The sequence below is a fragment of the Pleurodeles waltl genome, chromosome 2_2 (genome assembly GCF_031143425.1).
Source record: "Pleurodeles waltl isolate 20211129_DDA chromosome 2_2, aPleWal1.hap1.20221129, whole genome shotgun sequence".
Lineage (NCBI taxonomy): Eukaryota > Metazoa > Chordata > Amphibia > Caudata > Salamandridae > Pleurodeles > Pleurodeles waltl.
In genome coordinates this window covers 361,276,809-361,295,764 of record NC_090439.1, presented here as the reverse complement: position 1 = coordinate 361,295,764, position 18,956 = coordinate 361,276,809, and positions in this window count along the sequence as shown.

Sequence of the window (18,956 nt, the reverse complement as noted above, 5' to 3'; positions counted from 1 at the left end):
CGCTCGGCCCGCGCGGGTGGAGTGCAGCCGCACTCCCCCTTCCTCCATGCGTCTTCGGGGCCCCGGGATGGGGTCCGGGGTCCCTCTCCTCCTCAGTGGGGAGCACGACGGCGCTCCCCCAGGCCCTCTTCTGTTCGGGGCCCCGGGATGGGGTCCGGGGCCCCGATGGCCACATTCACGGGGAGCACGACGGCGCTCCCCCACTCCTGCCTCTTCTCGGGGCCCCGGGATGGGGTCCGGGCCCCCTTTTGAGCCATCTTCACGGGGAGCGTGACGGCGCTCCCCGACTTCTCTTCTGCTGAGGGGTGATCGACGGCGCACTCCCCCCATTACTCCTTTCTTCACGGGGAGCGCGACGGCGCTCCCCGGCTGGTCTTCGCCGCTGGGTGCCCCGGGATGGGGTTCGGGGTCCCCTTTCCACAGCGGCAGGGGGGTGCGAGACGGTGCCCTCCCACTTGATTGTCAACACTGGACCAGGCTTCACGGGGCCCCGGGATGGGGTCCGGGCCCCTTCTTCTTCAGAGAGGGGGAGTGCGACGACACTCCCCTGTTCTCCTCTTCTTCCTGGGCAGCCCCCAGGCCCTGGCCCACCCTGGGGGCACAGTCTCAAGCAGCTGCGGAGCTCCACACGCTTCGTAGCTGCTTTCTCAAAGGTCAAAGGTTGCCATTCTTTGTCCTGGGATATCTCAGGGCCCCCAAGGGCCGATTTTCTTCATTCTTGTGTCGTTCTGCTCCTGGTGACAAACCCTTGCCACCAGGAGTACTCTCCTTAGGCCTCCTGGCCTGGAAGGGTCCCAGATCATCAGGGAGCCAGTCCCACTGACTCCTGCGGCAATCTTTCCTCTGGGTTCCCTCTTTTCCTTCTGGGCAGCGCGCTCTCCTTGCGCTAGCCTAGTCCTTCCCCCAACTAGTCCTCTGGGGGGGTAAGGGGCCCAGCTTGCCTGGCCCTGGCATTCGCCTCGCTGGCCTGGGATCCTTCAGGGGCAGAGTCCCTGCCCCAAGGGCAGTCAGGAGGTTCTTCCTTCCAGTTGTCCATGACGCCCGTCTGCAGTCCCAATGTCCAGCAGTGAGCACAGCCAAGAGAGAGAGCTCTCCCCTGTGCAGGACCTTTTAAGTGGGGGCGGAAGTGTCCAGCAGGTCTGCACCTCTGGCCTATCCAGATGTGCCACATCACTTCCTTGCCCCGTCCCCTCCTTCTTGCACAGTCTTCTGGGATAGCTCAAGATGGCATCCTCCAGGAGTTAGTTGCCACATGTGCTCTGAAAGTCTCAGCCCCTCCTACCTGACATTCCTCGCAGGGCTTCTGCAGCCTGCTCCTGGCACGGAATGACAGCTGGCTGATTGATGCTAGGCCCTGCTCCAGCAACTGGACAGAGCAGTAATTGGCCCTAATCCTGAGCTGAGGCAGAGAAAGATGACATCCTGGATGACCCATAAGTTGTACAACTATGCGCTTGTAACCTACTGCATCATTCTTTTCTTACAGGTTACAGTATACTTTGGTGTGACTCTGGTCTCGGTGGACCCCAGAGAACTGGAGTTGCACCCTAGGCCCTCCTTTCCCATTGACATTCAATGGAGTATCCCTCCCAATGCAAATATCTTAAGCACCCTGACATTGGCATTGAACTGGGTGTCCCTACAGGGAAAAGACAGTAAGCACACTGACTCTCCCTCACATGTATACACCCCTCTCATGAGACCTACTCCAGGTCACCACCCACTCTGCATAGTTCCTCCTGTACCAGGACTACCTAAGCGCAGTTCTAGGGCTGCGCACACTAGGAATCCTCCTCTCACAGCCCTCACATGGGTGCACATCCATGCGCACACATGATCACATGTAACCTGCCCGGGGCCTCCTGCCTTGCTGCGCCACTGCAGCCTTTCCTTAGCACGGCGACACCAGCGGTAAACACGTGCAGTCCATTTTACCATGTGTTTATTGTGCGGGAGTCACCTCATAGGAGGCGTCCTCACAGTAAACAGTCAAAAACTAGGTGGTCAAAAATCGAAAAATCAGGGCAGTCCTGATGGTCAGAACCGTCCTCTAACACTTACACACAGACACATCAAACAGAGGCAACAGTCATTCATAAAAGACAAAGGGGCATATTTATACTCCGTTTGCGCCACATTTGCGTCGTTTTTTTCGACGCAAATTCGGCGCAAAACTAACGCCATATTTATACTTTGGTGTTAGACGCGTCTAGCGCCAAAGTATGAGGAAAGAGCGTCATTTTTTTGCGTGAACGCCTTCCTTGCGTTAATGAGATGCAAGGTAGGCGTTCCCGTCTAAAAAAATGACTGCGACGCAAATGCGTCGTATTTATACTCCCGGGCAAAAATCACGCCCGGGAGTGGGCGGGGCAAAAAACCCCGCATTTGCGCCGGATTTTAACGCCTGGGTCAGGGCAGGCGTTAAGGGACCTTTGGGCTCAAAATGAGCCCACAGCTGCCCTCCCATGCCCCCAGGGACCCCCCCTGCCACCCTTGCCCACCCCAGGAGGACACCCAAGGATGGAGGGACCCATCCCAGGGACATTCAGGTAAGTTCAGGTAAGTATAATTTCTTATTTTTTTAATATTTATTTTTGGCATAGGGGGGCCTGATTTGTGCCCCCCTACATGCCTCAATGCCCAATGACCATGCCCAGGGGACATAAGTCCCCTGGGCATGGCCATTGGGCAAGGGGGCATGACTCCTGTCTTTACTAAGACAGGAGTCATGTAAATGGCGTCTGGGCGTCGTTAAAAATGGCGCAAATCTGGTGGAGCCGATTTTTTGGCGTCAACCTGACTTACACCATTTTAAGACGCCCTAACGCCATTTTTCCCTACGCCGGCGCTGCCTGGTGTACGTGGTTTTTTTCCACGCACACCAGGCAGCGCCGGTCTGCTAGCGCCGGCTAACGCCATTCAATAAATACGGCGCCCGCATGGCGCTTCAGAATGGCGTTAGCCGGCGCTAAACTTTTTGACGCTAAACTGCGTTAGCGCAGTTTAGCGTCAAAAATTATAAATATGGGCCAAAAAATCTTTCACATTATCTGAATCATAATCCCCAAATGGGACTCATCCGAATTGAATAACAGCATCCTATTGTTCTTCAGCTGGAAAGCCCAACAATCAAACTGCAGATCTGGGAGTGTCAGTCCTCCTAAAGCAACACTCCTCACATTTTTTCCAAGATAAGTGTATACCTTTACTGATTCGAATTAAAAAAGTTATCTTCCCTTGCAGTTTTAAAATGGCATTTTTATCAAAGTATCTAAGGTTAACAGAATATTATCAAACAAATTTTTTTTTTTAGCAGGATGGACATCTTCACTTAATTGATCACCCCATAAATAGTGAGAGGAAGGTTTCCCCACTTATTAACAAAACTCCAACCTTGCTATCCACCTTCTCCAAAGTCTGCCATTTTTCCCATTCCTGACTTATTTTTTTGCCTAAATAACTCATCTCCTGAACCCTTCTTGGATCACCACTATTAAAATTCCATGCCATTATTTCTGTTTTTGCTGTGTTTATCTCATACCTGGCAAGCTTTGAAAAAAAATAGGCTCATAAGATTCAGAAGGATGGAGGTAACATCTGAGGTATATACATCAGATCGTGTGCGTATTAAGGGGCATATTTATACTCTGTTTGCACCAAAGTAGTGTAATTTTTTTTTTACTCTAATTCAGTGCAAAACTAACTTTAAATTTATACTTTGGTGCTAGACCCCTCTAGCATCAAATTTATGGAATTAAAGTCATTTTTTGTAAGTGGAGACCTACCTTGCCTTAATGAGATGCAAGGTAGGCGTTCCTGTGCAAAAAATTACTCTATGGCCTTAACGCCATATTTAGGGGCATATTTATACTCTGCGGCATATTTATACTCTGTTTGCACCGAATTAGCGTCATTTCTGTACTCTAATTCGGTGCAAATCTAACTCCAGATTTATACTTTGGTGCTAGACCCGTCTAGCACCAAGGACCTGATTTATACTTTTTTTGTGCTGCATTAACATAATTTTTTGATGCAAAAGTGCCGCAAATGTACAAAATATTGGCCCTTATTTATACTTTTTGCTGCAAAACTGCACTAACTCAGTTTTGCACCAAAATGTTTAGCACCGGCTTGCACCATTTCTGTGCACCAGCCGGGCACCATATTTATGGAATGGTTCAAGCCGGTGCAAAGGGTAGGCTAGAGTAAAAAAAAAAGTGACTTTAGTCGGTGGGGTTGGCAGTATAGAAGAAGAGGGTTTAGCACCAAATGGCTTTAGGCAGGTTAGAGTAAAAAAAATTACTCTAACCAGATTAGCGTCATTTTATGGTGCTAAACCTACCATGCCACATGACTCCTGCCTTAGAAAAGGCAGGAGTCATGCCCACAACCCAAATGGCCAGCACAGAGGACAGGGGTCCCCTGGGCATGGCCATTGCACCCTGTGCAATGTATGGGGGCCCATTTCAGGGCCCCCTATGGCACTTTCAAAAGTAAAATGCAATCTTACATGTACTTACCTGGGATGGCATCCTCCATCCTCTGCAGTTTCTCTGGTGTGGGTGGGGGTGCCCCTGGGGAGGGCACCTGTGGGCTTATTCCATGGTGTTCCACCATGGAAATAGGCCCACAGGTCTCCTAACGCCTGCCCTGACCCAGGTCTTAAAAAATGGGGCAAAGCAAGCTTTGCCCCATTTTTTGATCCCTCCTCCCTCCCTTGCACCATTTTTGCATGGGAGTATAAATATGGCGTTAAGGCCATAGAGTAATTTTTTGCGCGGGAACGCCTATCTTGCATCTCATTAAGGCAAGGTAGGTTTCCACTTAAAAAAAATGACTTTAACTCCATAAATTTGGCACTAGACGGGTCTAGCACCAAAGTATAAATATGGAGTTAGTTTTGCAATGAATTCGAGTTTAAAAAAAATGACTCTAATTCAGTGCAAACAGAGTATAAATATGCCCCTTAGCGTAAAAAAATGATGCTAATCTGGTCAGAATCATTTATTTTGACTCAAACTTTCCTAACGCCATTTTTTTTTAAGCTAGCCTACCCTTTGCACCGGCTTGCACCATTCCATAAATATGGGGGCATATTTATACTCCGTTTGAGCCGGAATTGCGTCGTTTTTTTTGATGCAATTCCGACGCAAAACTTACTCCATATTTATACTTTGGCGTTAGATGCGTCTAGCGCCAAAGTCCATGGAGTTTGCGTCATTTTTTAGCGTGGACACCTACTTTGCGTTAATGAGATGCAAGGTAGGCGTTCCCGTCTAAAAAATTGACTCCGAGGCATGTGCGCCGTATTTACACTCCCGGGCAAAATTCACGCCCGGGAATGGGCGGGTCAAAAAAAATGACGTCCGGCCGCTTTTACGCCGTTTTTTAGCGCCTGGAAAAGGCAGGCGTTAAGGGACCTGTGGGCTCTGAAGGAACCCAGAGGTGCCCTCCCATGCCCCCAGGGACACCCCCTGTCACCCTTGCCCACCCCAGGAGGACACCCAAGGCTGGAGGAACCCATCCCAGGGACATTAAGGTAAGTTCAGGTAAGTCTTTTTTTTTTTTTTGTGGCATAGGGGGGCCTGATTTGTACCCCCCTACATGCCACTATGCCCAATGACCATGCCCAGGGGACAGAAGTCCCCTGGGCATGGCCATTGGGCAAGGGGGCATGACTCCTGTCTTTGCGAAGACAGGAGTCATTTCTATGCCGTCGTAAAAAATGGCGCAAATCGGGTTGAGGCGAAAAATTTGCCTCAACCTGACTTGCCCCATTTTTGGGCGCCCAAGCTCCATATCCCCCTACGCCGGCGCTGCCTGGTGTACGTCGTTTTTTTCCACGCACACCATGCAGCACCGCCGGCTAACGCCGGCTAACGTCATTGATTAAATACGGCGCCCGCATGGCGCTTCAGAATGGCGTTAGCCAGCGCTAATTTTTTTCACGCAAAACTGCGTTAGCGCAGTTTTGCGTCAAAAAGTATAAATATGGCCCATGGTGCCCAGCTGGTGCTAAAAAATTGTGCAAGCCGGTGCAAAACGTTTTGGTGCAAAACTGCGTTAGTGGAGTTTTGCACCAAAAAGTATAAATAAGGCAATAAGGGGGTCATTACAACATTGGCGGTAAAAGGCGCTTCCGCCGTGCAGAAGACCGCCAATACACCACCGCGGCCGTGGCATTCTGCCACAGCTATTATGACACACATCTTGGAATCCGCTGAAATTCAGACACCCACACAACACCGCCACACCAAAGGTCAGTGATAAACTGGCAGAAACAAATTCTCCACCTCCACGCAACAGAAACACGACCATGCTATTACGACCCATGAATTCACGCGGCGGTCTTTCAACCGCGGTATTCTATTGGCGGTACACACCGCCGCGCTCAAAATACACACACATCTCCAAAACACCGCCACATTGGACAATTCAAAATACACACACCTGATACACATACAAACAACACTCCCACACACCAAACACAATATAAAACACCCACCCACATCACCCACAAACCCCTACGACCAAAAAGTAGACACGAAGGTGACAGAGAGAGAGCACAGAATAGACAACCCCACTACACAGAGGCACACAACACCATCACCCACACAACATTCACGCACAAAACACCACACACCACTACACTCACCACACTCATCACCACATACACCACCCCACACATCACCCACACCACCCCATGGCACGCCAAAGACACCCCGCTTCTCCGAGGAGGAGCTCAGGGTCATGGTGGAGGAAATCGTACGGGTAGAGCCACAGCTATTTGGCTCACAGGTACAGCACACATCAATAGCCAGGAAGATGGAGCTATGGCGCAGAATAGTGGACAGGGTCAACGCTGTGGGACAGCATCCAAGAAATAGGGAGGACATCAGGAAGAGGTGGAACGACCTACGGGGGAAGGTGCTTTCAACGGTCTCCAGGCACAACATCGCGGTACAGCAGACTGGCGGCGGACCCCCACCTCCTCCCCCACAACTAACAACATGGGAGGAGCAAGTCTTGACCATCTTGCATCCCGAGGGCCTCGCAGGAGTCGGTGGAGGATGGGACACTGGTAAGTCAAATCTTAACTATCATATCCCCCACCCTACCTGCATGCTATCACACACCCCTTCCCTCACCCCCTCCCCTATCACTACAACTACTCACTAATCTACCCATGACACAAACCACCCATCCCAACACCAAGCCCTGCATGACACAACTAAGCATATACACCCCTCACTAAAGCATGCCCACTGCACATACCCAGTACACCCCCCCAACCATCACCACGCAAACTCACACACAGGAATGCATGTACTGGGGTACACAAACACCCACCCATTGCACACCATTACACACACACATGCAATAATCATGCTCTTATGCCCCTGCAGGAACCTGAAGGACCATCACCACACCAGAGGGTCCAGACAACACCACTCCACCCCCAGAAGAGGCCCACAGTGACGAGAGCAGCTCTGCCCTACTGGATCCTGATGACCAGCCCGGACCATCGTGGGCCTCGGGACAGTCGGTTCCCCTTGCACAGGAACAGCCCAACACTGACCTTCCACCCTCTGGTAACACCAGCACAGCACCCAACCAGCGGGCCCAAACCTCCCTACCCAGGACAGGTCAATCAGCGGTGTGTCCACCAATACAGGGCACCCAGGCTAACCCACCACCCCAACAACAATAGGGACCTGGGGGCAATGGTAGTGGGAACATGGTCCACGGGACGGAGGCACAGGAACACAGGGGAACTGGGAGGGCTGCTGTGCGACAGGGGGCGGACAGGCCAAGGGAACCCACTCTCCACGAGGCCCCCTCCTCCATCATGGGAGCATACCACCACTCCCAGGAGACGATGGCGACGGTTCTGGACAAGTTGCAGGAGACCCTGCAGGACGAACTGTATTTGGGGTTCAGGGAGGAGCTCAGGACCATCAGCTCCGCCCTGGGCACCATCGTAGGGGTGCTGAAGGACATACAGCAGACCTTGAGGGACACCGTGGCACTCCAAGGGGCCCCTGACACTAGCCAGGACGATGAAATGCCCACCACCTCCGCCGGCGTTAGTGGACAGGATGCCCCGCCACAGGACCAACACACCAGCACCCCACCCCCTGCAGACGGACAACCACCACACAAGCGGTCCCTGAGATCTAGGAACAGGACAGAGCAAGATGGCAAGACCCCCGCCAGGAAATGACACCACCCTGATTGTCCTCCTACTGTCCCACTTTGTTACCCTGTCCATACTTTAACTGCCCCAGCTCCTCTTCCTATTCCCAGATGGGCAGTGCACCTGTGAGACTAATAGACTGGACTCTGCCATGGACATTCCTCCACCATCACCCATCACCATTTTACAACCCCCTCCCATTTCTGAGCACTTCAATAAACACCCTTGAAACACAAAAACAATCTGGAGTCAGTCTGTGATTTAGTAAAAATGTATTATCAATGACAGTGTCATAAGGGGTGTACCATTCTAAAGCTAACATACCTATGTCACACATCACAAGCCCTTGAAGGATGCAAGCACTTGACACGTAGGTAACCACACCTGTGAAACTTTAATGGAAGGGTACAACTCAGTTACCAAATGTTGACTTAAATAGAAAAACAGGATAGAGGTAGACATGTGAAAGTTAATGTAATGCTAAAAATGAAAATGTTCTCACCTGTGTGTCACTGGAAATATTGCTGTATGACTGACTCACTGTTGTCGTTGTCTTCTCCATCAGCTTCATCCTCATCACTGTCCACAGGCTCCACAGGCTCCACAGCTGCTACAACACCGTCATCTGGATCGTCCTCCTGCAGAAAAGGCACCTGGCGTCGCAATGCCAAATTATGGAGCATGGAGCAGGCGATGATGATGTTGCACACCTTCTTCGGTGAGTAGAATAGGGATCCACCTGTCATATGGAGGCACCTGAACCTGGCCTTCAGGAGGCCGAAGGTGCGTTTGATCACCCTCCTAGTCCGCCCATGGGCCTCATTGTACCGTTCCTCTGCCCTGGTCCTGGGATTCCTCACTGGGGTCAATAGCCACGAAAGGTTGGGGTAACCAGAGTCCCCCAAAAGCCATACACGGTGCCTCTGGAGTTGAGCCACCATATCAGGGATGCTGCTATTCCGCAGGATGTAGGCGTCATGCACTGAGCCAGGGAACATAGCATTTACCTGCGAGATGTACTGGTCTGCCAAACAGACCATCAGTACATTCATGTAATGATAACTCTTCCTGTTCCTGTACACCTGTTCACTCCTGTGGGGGGGGACCAGAGCTACATGGGTCCCATCAATAGCACCTATGATGTTGGGGATATGTCCAAGGGCATAAAAGTCACCTTTCACTGTAGGCAAATCCTACACCTCAGGAAAAATGATGTTTCTCCTTACGTGTTTCAGCAGGGCAGACAACACTCTGGACAACACGTTGGAAAACATAGGCTGGGACGTCCCTGATGCCATGGCCACTGTTGTCTGAAAAGACCCACGTGCAAGGAAATGGAGCACTGACAGCACCTGCACTTCAGGGGGGATTCCAGTCGGATGGCGGATTGGTGACATCAGATCTGGCTCAAACTGGGTACATAGTTCCTGGATTGTGGCACGGTCAAACCAGTAGGTTACGATGACATGTCGCTCTTCCATTGTCAACAGGTCCACCAGCGGTCGGTACACCGGAGGATTCTGCCATCTCCTCATATGTCCCAGCAGACGGTGCCTACGAAGGACAACAGCGAAGAACCAGTCATTAGTCCTCCAGGTATGTACCCACAGTCACACACAAGACGACACCACTCACATAACCCTTCCTGTATGTGTGTTGAGTGTAGGCCTAGCTATGTTTGACGCAGTATGAAATGAAGCCATGTGGGCCCCTGAAATGGCGGCTGCCTGACCTCTAAACTGGGACAATGGGATTGTGGGGTAACTGCGCTGGCGTTACACACCGTCGCGGTAGGCGGTCGTAGACCGCGGTGCAAAGCTGCATCGGTTAACATTGGACCCTATGGGTCCCAGAAGCCAATGAACAGGTGCGCCGGCGGTGATGATACGCACCGCCGCGGACATCACTGCCATTTTCTATCTGTTCAATCACCAGATACCTGACCTTCGACAGGAGAGGACCTACACTGCAAGTGCTGCTGTGACCTCGGTCTGGAAGCGACGATGGCTGCTGCGTCTGGGGAAAGGGCCCCTGCCTTCACTGCACAGGAGTTGGAGAAACTGGTAGACGGGGTCCTCCCCCAGTACACGCTACTCTACGGTCTTCCAGACCAACAGGTTAGTACACAGGGAGCACGTCGTATGGGCTAGGCCTGGGTGGAGAGGGCTGGTTGGAAGAGGGAAGGGGGCAGATTCCATAGAACATTAATGCATGGGAATGAATGGGCCACATGGCCAGAGTAGGGAGGGGGCCACTCACAACGACGGTGCAGTTGGTAATGACTGTTCCTCTTTCCTTGTGAATGTCATGTAGGTCAGCGCCCACCAGAAGAGGGACATTTGGCGTGCCATCGCCAAGGAGGTCCGGACCCTGGGGGCTCACCAGAGACGGGGCACCCACTGCCGTAAGAGATGGGAGGACATTCGCCGCTGCAGCAAGAAGACGGCGGAGGCTCAGCTGGGGATGGCCTCCCAACGTGGGAGGGGTGCCCGTCACACCATGACCCCCCTGATGTTCCGGATCCTGGCGGTGGCCTACCCGGAGTTGGATAGGCACTTGAGGGCATTATAGCAGACACAAGGGGGTGAGTACAACCTCATTCTGCGGACTTTGCGTCCAGTGGAGGTGTCTGGGTGGGGGAGGTGGGCTGTGGGTGTCCCTAGGCCAGGGCGAGTTAGGTAGGCAAGGCCCCTCCGTAATGTAGCCCATGTGGCACTCTACCCTACCTCAGCAGAGTGCCAAGTCGAGGTCTAGTTGCTCCTGTGGCATCCATGTGCGCCGATGTCCACCATTGCCATATAAGCCATATCCCAGAAATTGCATGTGCATAGGGCAGGAGCACAGCGTAATGCAGGGGACATCTGCGTTTGTCTTGTCCGCCAATGGTAGCGGTATGCCATGCACTAAAACCCTCTTTCTTCTGTCTCCCCCCCTTTGTCTGCTCTCCCTTTCATTTTGTACATCAGCATCAACAGGCGGAGGTACAGTGGCACCGGAGCACGAGGGAGCTGCATCCCACATGGCCATGGAGGGCCACACCACAGACTCTGAATGCACCAGTGGGACGGAGGGCGAGGGGAGCTTCACGTCGGCCACCGGATCACCAAGCAGCGACACAGACTCGTTTGACGATGGGAGCTCCCTTGTGGTGGCGGCACCATCTGTGCCCCCCACCTTTACAGGTACAGCCGCCACCTCCCCTACCAGCACCGCCCTACCAGCAGCCCCTCAGCATTCGCCCCGTGCCCACTCACCCAGGAGGGTGGGCATCACCTTCGCCCCAGGCACCTCAGGCCCTGCCCCAGTCACCCCTGCTGCCCTCAGTGAGGAGGCCATTGACCTCCTCAGGTCACTCACTGTTGGGCAGTCTACCATTGTGAATGCCATCCAGGGTGTAGAACGAGAGTTGCAACACGGTAATGCATTCTTGGAGGGCATTAATTCTGGTCAGGCTGTCCTTCCGCGAACCCTGCAATCTTTGGCCTCAGCACTGATGGCAGCAATTGTCCCTGTGTCTAGCCTCCCCCCTCCAACTTCTTCCACCCAAACCCAATCTCCTGTACCCCAGCCCATCCCAAGCACACCTACAGACCAGCATGCACACAAGTCAACACACCCAAGTAGCTCAAGCAAACATAGGCACCACACACACCACAAGCACTCATGCAAGCCTCACCCACATACAGACACAACAACATCCACTGCCTCCACTGTGTCCCCCTCCTCCTCTTCTCCCTCCTCCCTCCCAGTGTCGTCTACACTCTCACCTGCATGCACTACATCTACAGCCACTAGGACTCGCACCAGTACACCCAGCACCACACCCGCTCACCTGCACTCACCACCTCCACTGCCATTTACACATCCCCTGTGTCCTCTCCCAGTGTGTCTGTGACGCCCCCTCCCAAAGTACACAAACGCTGGCAATCACTCTCCCAACATCCATCCAGCTCACGACAGCCTCCAGTACCTGCATCTGCACCCAAAACACCTAAAGTGACACCTCTGACAACCACCTCCTCTTCCTCCACTCCCAGACCCCCTCCAGCTACCCATCCCAGTGTTCGTCAGAAACTGTCCCTCTGTAAAGTTGACCTTTTTGCCCCCACCCCACCCCCTCCAATTCATCAGTCCCGTCGTAGCGCCTCAGCCAAAAGGCCTCCAATACCAGTGGTGCCTGTTCAAGGTTTTTGGAGTGGACCGGCCACCGGGGCAGGCAGTAGGACCCGGAACCAAGGCACTGGCAGCCCACCCCCTGTAAAGGCAATAAAATTGGAGAGTGGACGACGGGACCGTGTTAAGACTCCAGGTGGGAAAACAACTGACATGTGTTCCAAGGGGATTGGAGAGTCAGCTGTGACTCCACCAAAGGTGGGGAAGGGCCAGAGGAAGTCTGCCCAGCCTGTTGTGAGTGTTATGGCGGAGAAGTGCGCCATCATTTCCGGCGGGCGAGACACAACCGCCAGCACCGTTGTTAGTGGTCCAGAGACCACCGCCAGAGTCACAGCCCAGGAGGGCCCCACTATCGTCACTGGTCCAGAGACCACCGCCAGAGTCACAGCCCAGGAGGGCCCCACTATCGTCACTGGTCAGGAGACCACCGCCAGAGTCAGCCCAGGAGGGCCCAAGTATTGTCACTGGTCAGGAGATCACCGCCACCACCGGAGTCAGTGCCCAGGAGAGCCCCACTATCATCACTGGTCAGGAGACCACTGCCAGAGTCAGTGCCCAGGAGGGCCCAAGTATCGTCACTGGTCAGGAAACCACCGCCAGAGTCACAGCCCAGGAGGGCCCAAGTATTGTCACTGGTCATGAGACCACCGCCAGAGTCACAGCCCTGGAGGGCCACACTAACGTCACTGGTCCAGAGACCACCACCAGAGTCACAGCCCAGGAGGGCCCCACTATCGTCACTGGTCAGGAGACCACTGCCAGAGTCACAGCCCAGGAGGGCCCAAGTATCGTCACTAGTCAGGAGACCACCGCCGGAGTCAGTGCCCAGGAGGGCCCCACTATCGTCACTGGTCAGGAGACCACCACCAGGGTCACAGCCCAGGAGGGCCCCACTATCGTCACTGGTCAGGAGACTACCGCCAGAGTCACAGCCCAGGAGGGCCCAAGTATCGTCACTGGTCAGGAGACCACTGCCAGAGTCACAGCCCAGGACGGCCCCACTATCGTCACTGGTCAGGAGACCACCTCCAGAGTCACAGCCCAGGAGGGCCCAAGTATCGTCACTGGTCAGGAGACCACCACCGCCGCCGGAGTCAGTGCCCAGGAGGGCCCCACTATCGTCACTGGTCAGGAGACCACCGCCACCACCGGAGTCAGTGCCCTGGAGGGCTACGGCTGCCACAGCCCCGCTGGGCAATGATGAAACGTCATGCCACACACCAATGTCCTTATCAGAACCGCCATGGCAAAGCACCGCTGAACTGTCCTGAACCGCCATGGCAAGGCACCACTGAACAGGGCAAAGACCGCCATGGCAAAGCACTGCTGAACAGGGCAAAGACCGCCATGGCAAAGCACCGCTGAACAGGGCAAAGACCGCCATGTCAATGCACCGCTGAACAGGGCACAGACCGCCATGTCAATGCACCGCTGAACAGGGCACAGACCGCCATGGCAAAGCACCGCTGAACTGTCCTGAACCGCCATGGCAAAGCACTGCTGAACTGTCCTGAACCGCCATGGCAAAGCAACGCTGAACAGGGCAAAGACCGCCATGTCAAAGCACCACTGAACAGGGCACAGACCGCCATGGCAAAGCACCACTGAACAGGGCAATGCACCGGGTAGGAATGAATGGCCCGCCACATCAGGCATCCTTATCCCATGTGCAGCTGGGACAGTGACAGGACACGACCTTTCACGGGGAGACTCATCCAGTCTGGGCACCAGTCCCCCCCAGTACCAGTAGAGACCTGCATCAACTTGAGAGACTGTGCCTTTGCACTCCCCAGAATGGCACAGTGGGCAAACCACCCACTGTAGAGACTTGAGAGACTGTGGCTTTGCACTCCCCAGGATGGCACTGTGGGCAAACCACCCACTGTATAGACTTGAGAGACTGTGGCTTTGCACTCCCCAGGATGGTACAGTGGGCAAACCACCCACTGTATAGACTTGAGAGACTGTGGCTTTGCACTCCCCAGGATGGCACAGTGGGCAAACCACCCACTGTAGAGACTTGAGAGACTGTGGTTTTGCACTCCCCAGGATGGCACAGTGGGCAAACCACCCACTGTATAGACTTGAGAGACTGTGGCTTTGCACTCCCCAGGATGGCACAGTGGGCAAACCACCCACTGTAGAGACTTGAGAGACTGTGGCTTTGCACTTCCCAGGATGGCATAAATGGGCATGGAGCCCCGTCGTGGATCTGGCTTTGCAGTCATCCGGCTGAGGTGCCCCTCCTTCCTTTCCCCCTGAGGTGCCTGTAGAATTTCTATCTGATGCCCCAGCAGTGTTCTCTTCGATTGTGGTCAGGTATCGTTTGTGGGCCTCGCCCATGTATTTTTGGACTGATGGTGCACGGACATTGTCTTGTACATATCTGCACTACTTCTCGTCTTGTATATAATTCTGACTGATTTTCAAATATATATCTGTATATTTTTGTATGACATGTATATTGGAACATTACATTGTTTGACTGATTTTCGCTTTGTGTATTCATTCTTCCGGGGGGATTGTGGGTTGTTACTGTGATTTTTGTGAATGCATTGGTGTGTATGTTGTAATGTCTGGGTGAGGGGGTGGGGGTGTTTGGTGTGTGTCCCCCTAACTTTTGCCTCCTCCCTCCCCCATGTCGTAGGTGCAGTACTCACCGTTGTCTGCGGCGCCTACGTAGCTGTTGTTCGTAGAAGAGAAGAAACACAAGGGCAGGGAGTATTTGGAGTTCCGGCTCCATGGATTCTTCGTGGGATATGTTAAGGTGAGCGTTTTCCCATAGCAAAAGCTGTTTCTGCCGTGTTTTTATCCACGGTGAATCCGCCCCGGAAAAGGTGGCGGATTGGCAGGTTGTAATAGTGTGGGCGGTACATTGTCTTCCGCCTGTCTGTTGGCGGTGACCGCCGCGCTGCTTGTCTGTACCGCCGTGGCGGGCGAAGTGTTAAAGTGGCTGTCTTTGTTGGCGGTTTCTGCCAGGGTCATAATTCCCTTTTTTTGTCCTCCGGACTGTTTGCGGTATTTCCGCTGCTTTAACACCGTCCGCCAGGGTTGTAATGACCCCCTAAGTGATTTTCCGGGAAAATTCACCTACCTCAAAAGGCCTTATCTGCTCATTCAATCTTAAAGTCTCCGCAAAAGGCTCAGTATAAAGGTAAAAAAGAACAAGTGAATGGGGGCAACCTTGGCTTGTATTTCTTTCTATTTTCACTTGTGAATATAAGCTACCATTCACCAAAATCTCTGCAGTTAGAACACAGTAAATCCTTGCCAACAGATTTATCAGGAATTTGCCTATTCCAAAGTGGGCTAATACCACCATAAGGTATTGCCAGTTCACATGGTCAAACGCCTTGGCGGCATCTACCATCACGACTGCTAGTGGTATATCTAAAGTTGTGGCCAGATCAATGGAATTGATTAAAGTGTGATTGAGCTCTCTCATACTCCTACCGGGCAGGACCACTCTATGATCTTGATGTACCAAATGCTCTACAACTTTATTTAAACATGCTGCTAAAATGCTAGTAACAATTAAGTAACGAGATTGGGCAGCAAAATTGACATTGTAGGGGATTCTTACCCGGCTTTAATGAAATTGCAGGTTCATTCTGTGACCTCGGAATGTGGATCACTCTCTAACAATATAGCATTAAACAGCACCACCCAAACTGGAACAATCACCTCCTCCATCACGGAGTAAAGTTCACTGGAATCCTGTCAGGTCCTGCTGCTTTTCCTTTCTTCACCTTTCCAACTGCCGCCAAAATCTCACTACCAGTAACTTCATGGAACAAAATTGTTCCTGCTCACTAGACAGTTTTGCAAGATATTTCTGCCAAAGCCACGTTTCTACTGCCTCTGTATCAACTTCCAGATTTTCTCTATATAACTCCTGGGAGAAGGTTTTAAAAGCGGCTTTTATCTTAGAATTATCTTCAACAACCAACCTGAGTCTCCAACCATGATCTTCTTAGTGTTATTCTGGCAGTTTTCCAATCTGGGTTTCCAGGCCAGCAACTTACCACAGCGTTCCCCATGGATTATATCCAGGGCTCTACTAACTTCTTATTGCTGTGACACTTTTTCTTCCATCCTGTCCCTGAACTCTAGCTGCAGATCCTGCAAATGCTCAGACATTTTCACCCTTCTTGCCTCATTTAATATGTTAGTTTTTAACACCTCTTCCATTCTCGCTATCTTCTCCATTTTGGGACTGTTGTAATTTCTCCTGCCTTACCCAAGGTGCCTCCAAACTATTTATTGCCCCCTTTAACCAAGCCATGTACATATCCCATATCACATGTCTTGAAGCAGTTGACTCCTGGAACAAATCTCCTTAGATATTTGTAATATCTTAGCAGCTAACGCTGTATGTAACAACATCCTTCTATCAATCGTCCACCTACGTTCTTCCCATACATTCTTCTGTTCAATTTTTAACAACAGGGCTGAGTGTTGTGGTAAATGAATTGGGGGGTGTTCTAGTACTATAACTCTCCCCATCTTCCTTCTTTCCATAAAGAAATAATCTAGCCGAGAGTAATGCCCGTTCTTTTTACTGTGGAAAGTATATTCCATGAAATTCCCATTCATTCTATGTAAAACATCACATAAATCAAAATTTCCCATCATATCCAGCAAATAATCTTTCATCTTCGGAGAACTAATTTGTATCCTCTCTGAGGACCTGTCTAGGGTCCAATAAAACATTAAAGTCCCCTCCTAAGATAATAGGGGCTTCGAAGTGAAGAAGATTTGCAAAGAGCTGAGACAACAAAGTGATATCATCAACATTTGGTAAATAGTAACTTACTAAAGTGTACAAGGAGTTACGAACCTTTATTTCTGCAATGATCCATCGCTCTCCTTCATCCACCTTATATTGAACTAAGCTCGCCCCTTATTTTACCTTGAGTACCGGGGCAATTCTTGTAGTACAATGTACTTGATCTGTTTCTACTTTACTTTCCTCCCATCTCTTCTTCAAGAAAAGATCCTTACATTCCTGTCTCAAGAGGTGTGTTTCTTGGAGCATAATTATTTGAGTATTGCTTTCTTTTAAATATTGTAAAACTATTCGCTGACTTTTAGCTACGCACAGCCCATTTACATTCCAACAGAGAATCGCCAAAGTTTTTGACGTACTTATCCCACCTGAACCCATTTCTTTCGTTCCTCACATTCCTGTTCCTCCCATGACCCATAGCCTACGTGTCTAGTTGGTGCTTCACTCTGGTTACTATCACGTGACTGAAATTGAGGACATTGTTTTTCTTTTTTTCTCCTACTGCTCCCCACCACAGGGGCCCCCATACAGGAACCCTGCCAACTAAATTGCTAGGCATTTCCTACTGCCTGTTCCGCTCTACCCTGAGGAAAAACCATCATCACTCATTCTCACGGTTTTAGTTTCCACTTGGGTGTCCCCCCCTCTTTATCTGGGTGAAAAAAACATCTACATCCGCTGGATCAGAGAAGTCAAGCATCTTATTTCGGCACATGACCTTCATAATGGCTGGGAATCAAAGTTGTGCCATAGCTCCCAACTTCTTTAAATCCTCCAGTCTATTTCCCAGCTCCCACTGTCTATCGGCTGTTCCTTTGGCAATATCAGATCTAATCCTGAAGGTTACCCTTAGTGCTTGCAGTGACCATGCTTTTAGGGCTATCCCCAATATTTTCTCTTTCAAAGAGCATGATAGAAAATTCACCAAAATCTTCTGAGGATCTTTCCGCCCAGGGTGTTGTTTAACAGGGTCTCAATGTATTTGCTGAATTTCTGCCTCAATGTTATCCATCAAACTATCTTGTGGGAGAGAGTTCTTCAACAAATTTACTACAAATATTTTAATATCCACTCCTTCCATCTCTTTTTTACCCCCAGGATTCTGACATTATTTCTTCTAGCATTATTTTCCATTCTTTCCAGTCAAGAAGTCTTTGCTTGACTTCAAGAGTGTCACCTCCTGGGAGGTTTTTTGCACCACAGTTTGAAGGTCCTGAAACCTATCATTCAAATCCTGAGTACACTGAGTTAAGTTCTCTATCTTAGCTTCTAAGCTAGAGCAGGTAGCCTGAATCTCTTTCTGGTTTACCTCCGAGATTATGAAGCACTCTTTAACCTTTTGAGCTAGTTGGACGAGCATCTGCTGTACCAGATCCCACCCATTAAGCCCACTATTCCTTATACCTATGTCCTCCACCGCCAAGGGCTCACACAGTGTACTACTCTCTCCTGTGAAAACCACCCTTTCGACTGAATCTGTCATGTCCACAGCTAAACATGGAAATGTATTATGTGTTGTCAGCATTGTTGTCACTAGGAAGTCCACAGTGGAGGAAGACTCCTCGCAGTTAGTTCTTCCATGTTTCTTGTTTCGTAACAGCACTACCTCATTTGCTTCTGCTTCTCCCTGCCCTTAATGGTGAGGTCACTTATATCAGTTTGGATTTTAAAATACGTTTTTAGAGAGGGAATAATTCTTTGAGGATTTTTGCCGAAAGGGTCTGTTTATTCAATTGGAGGGGACCCTGCCACTGTTTTTGCAGGAGAATATTTAGAGCGAGGGGCTTTAATTGAAGA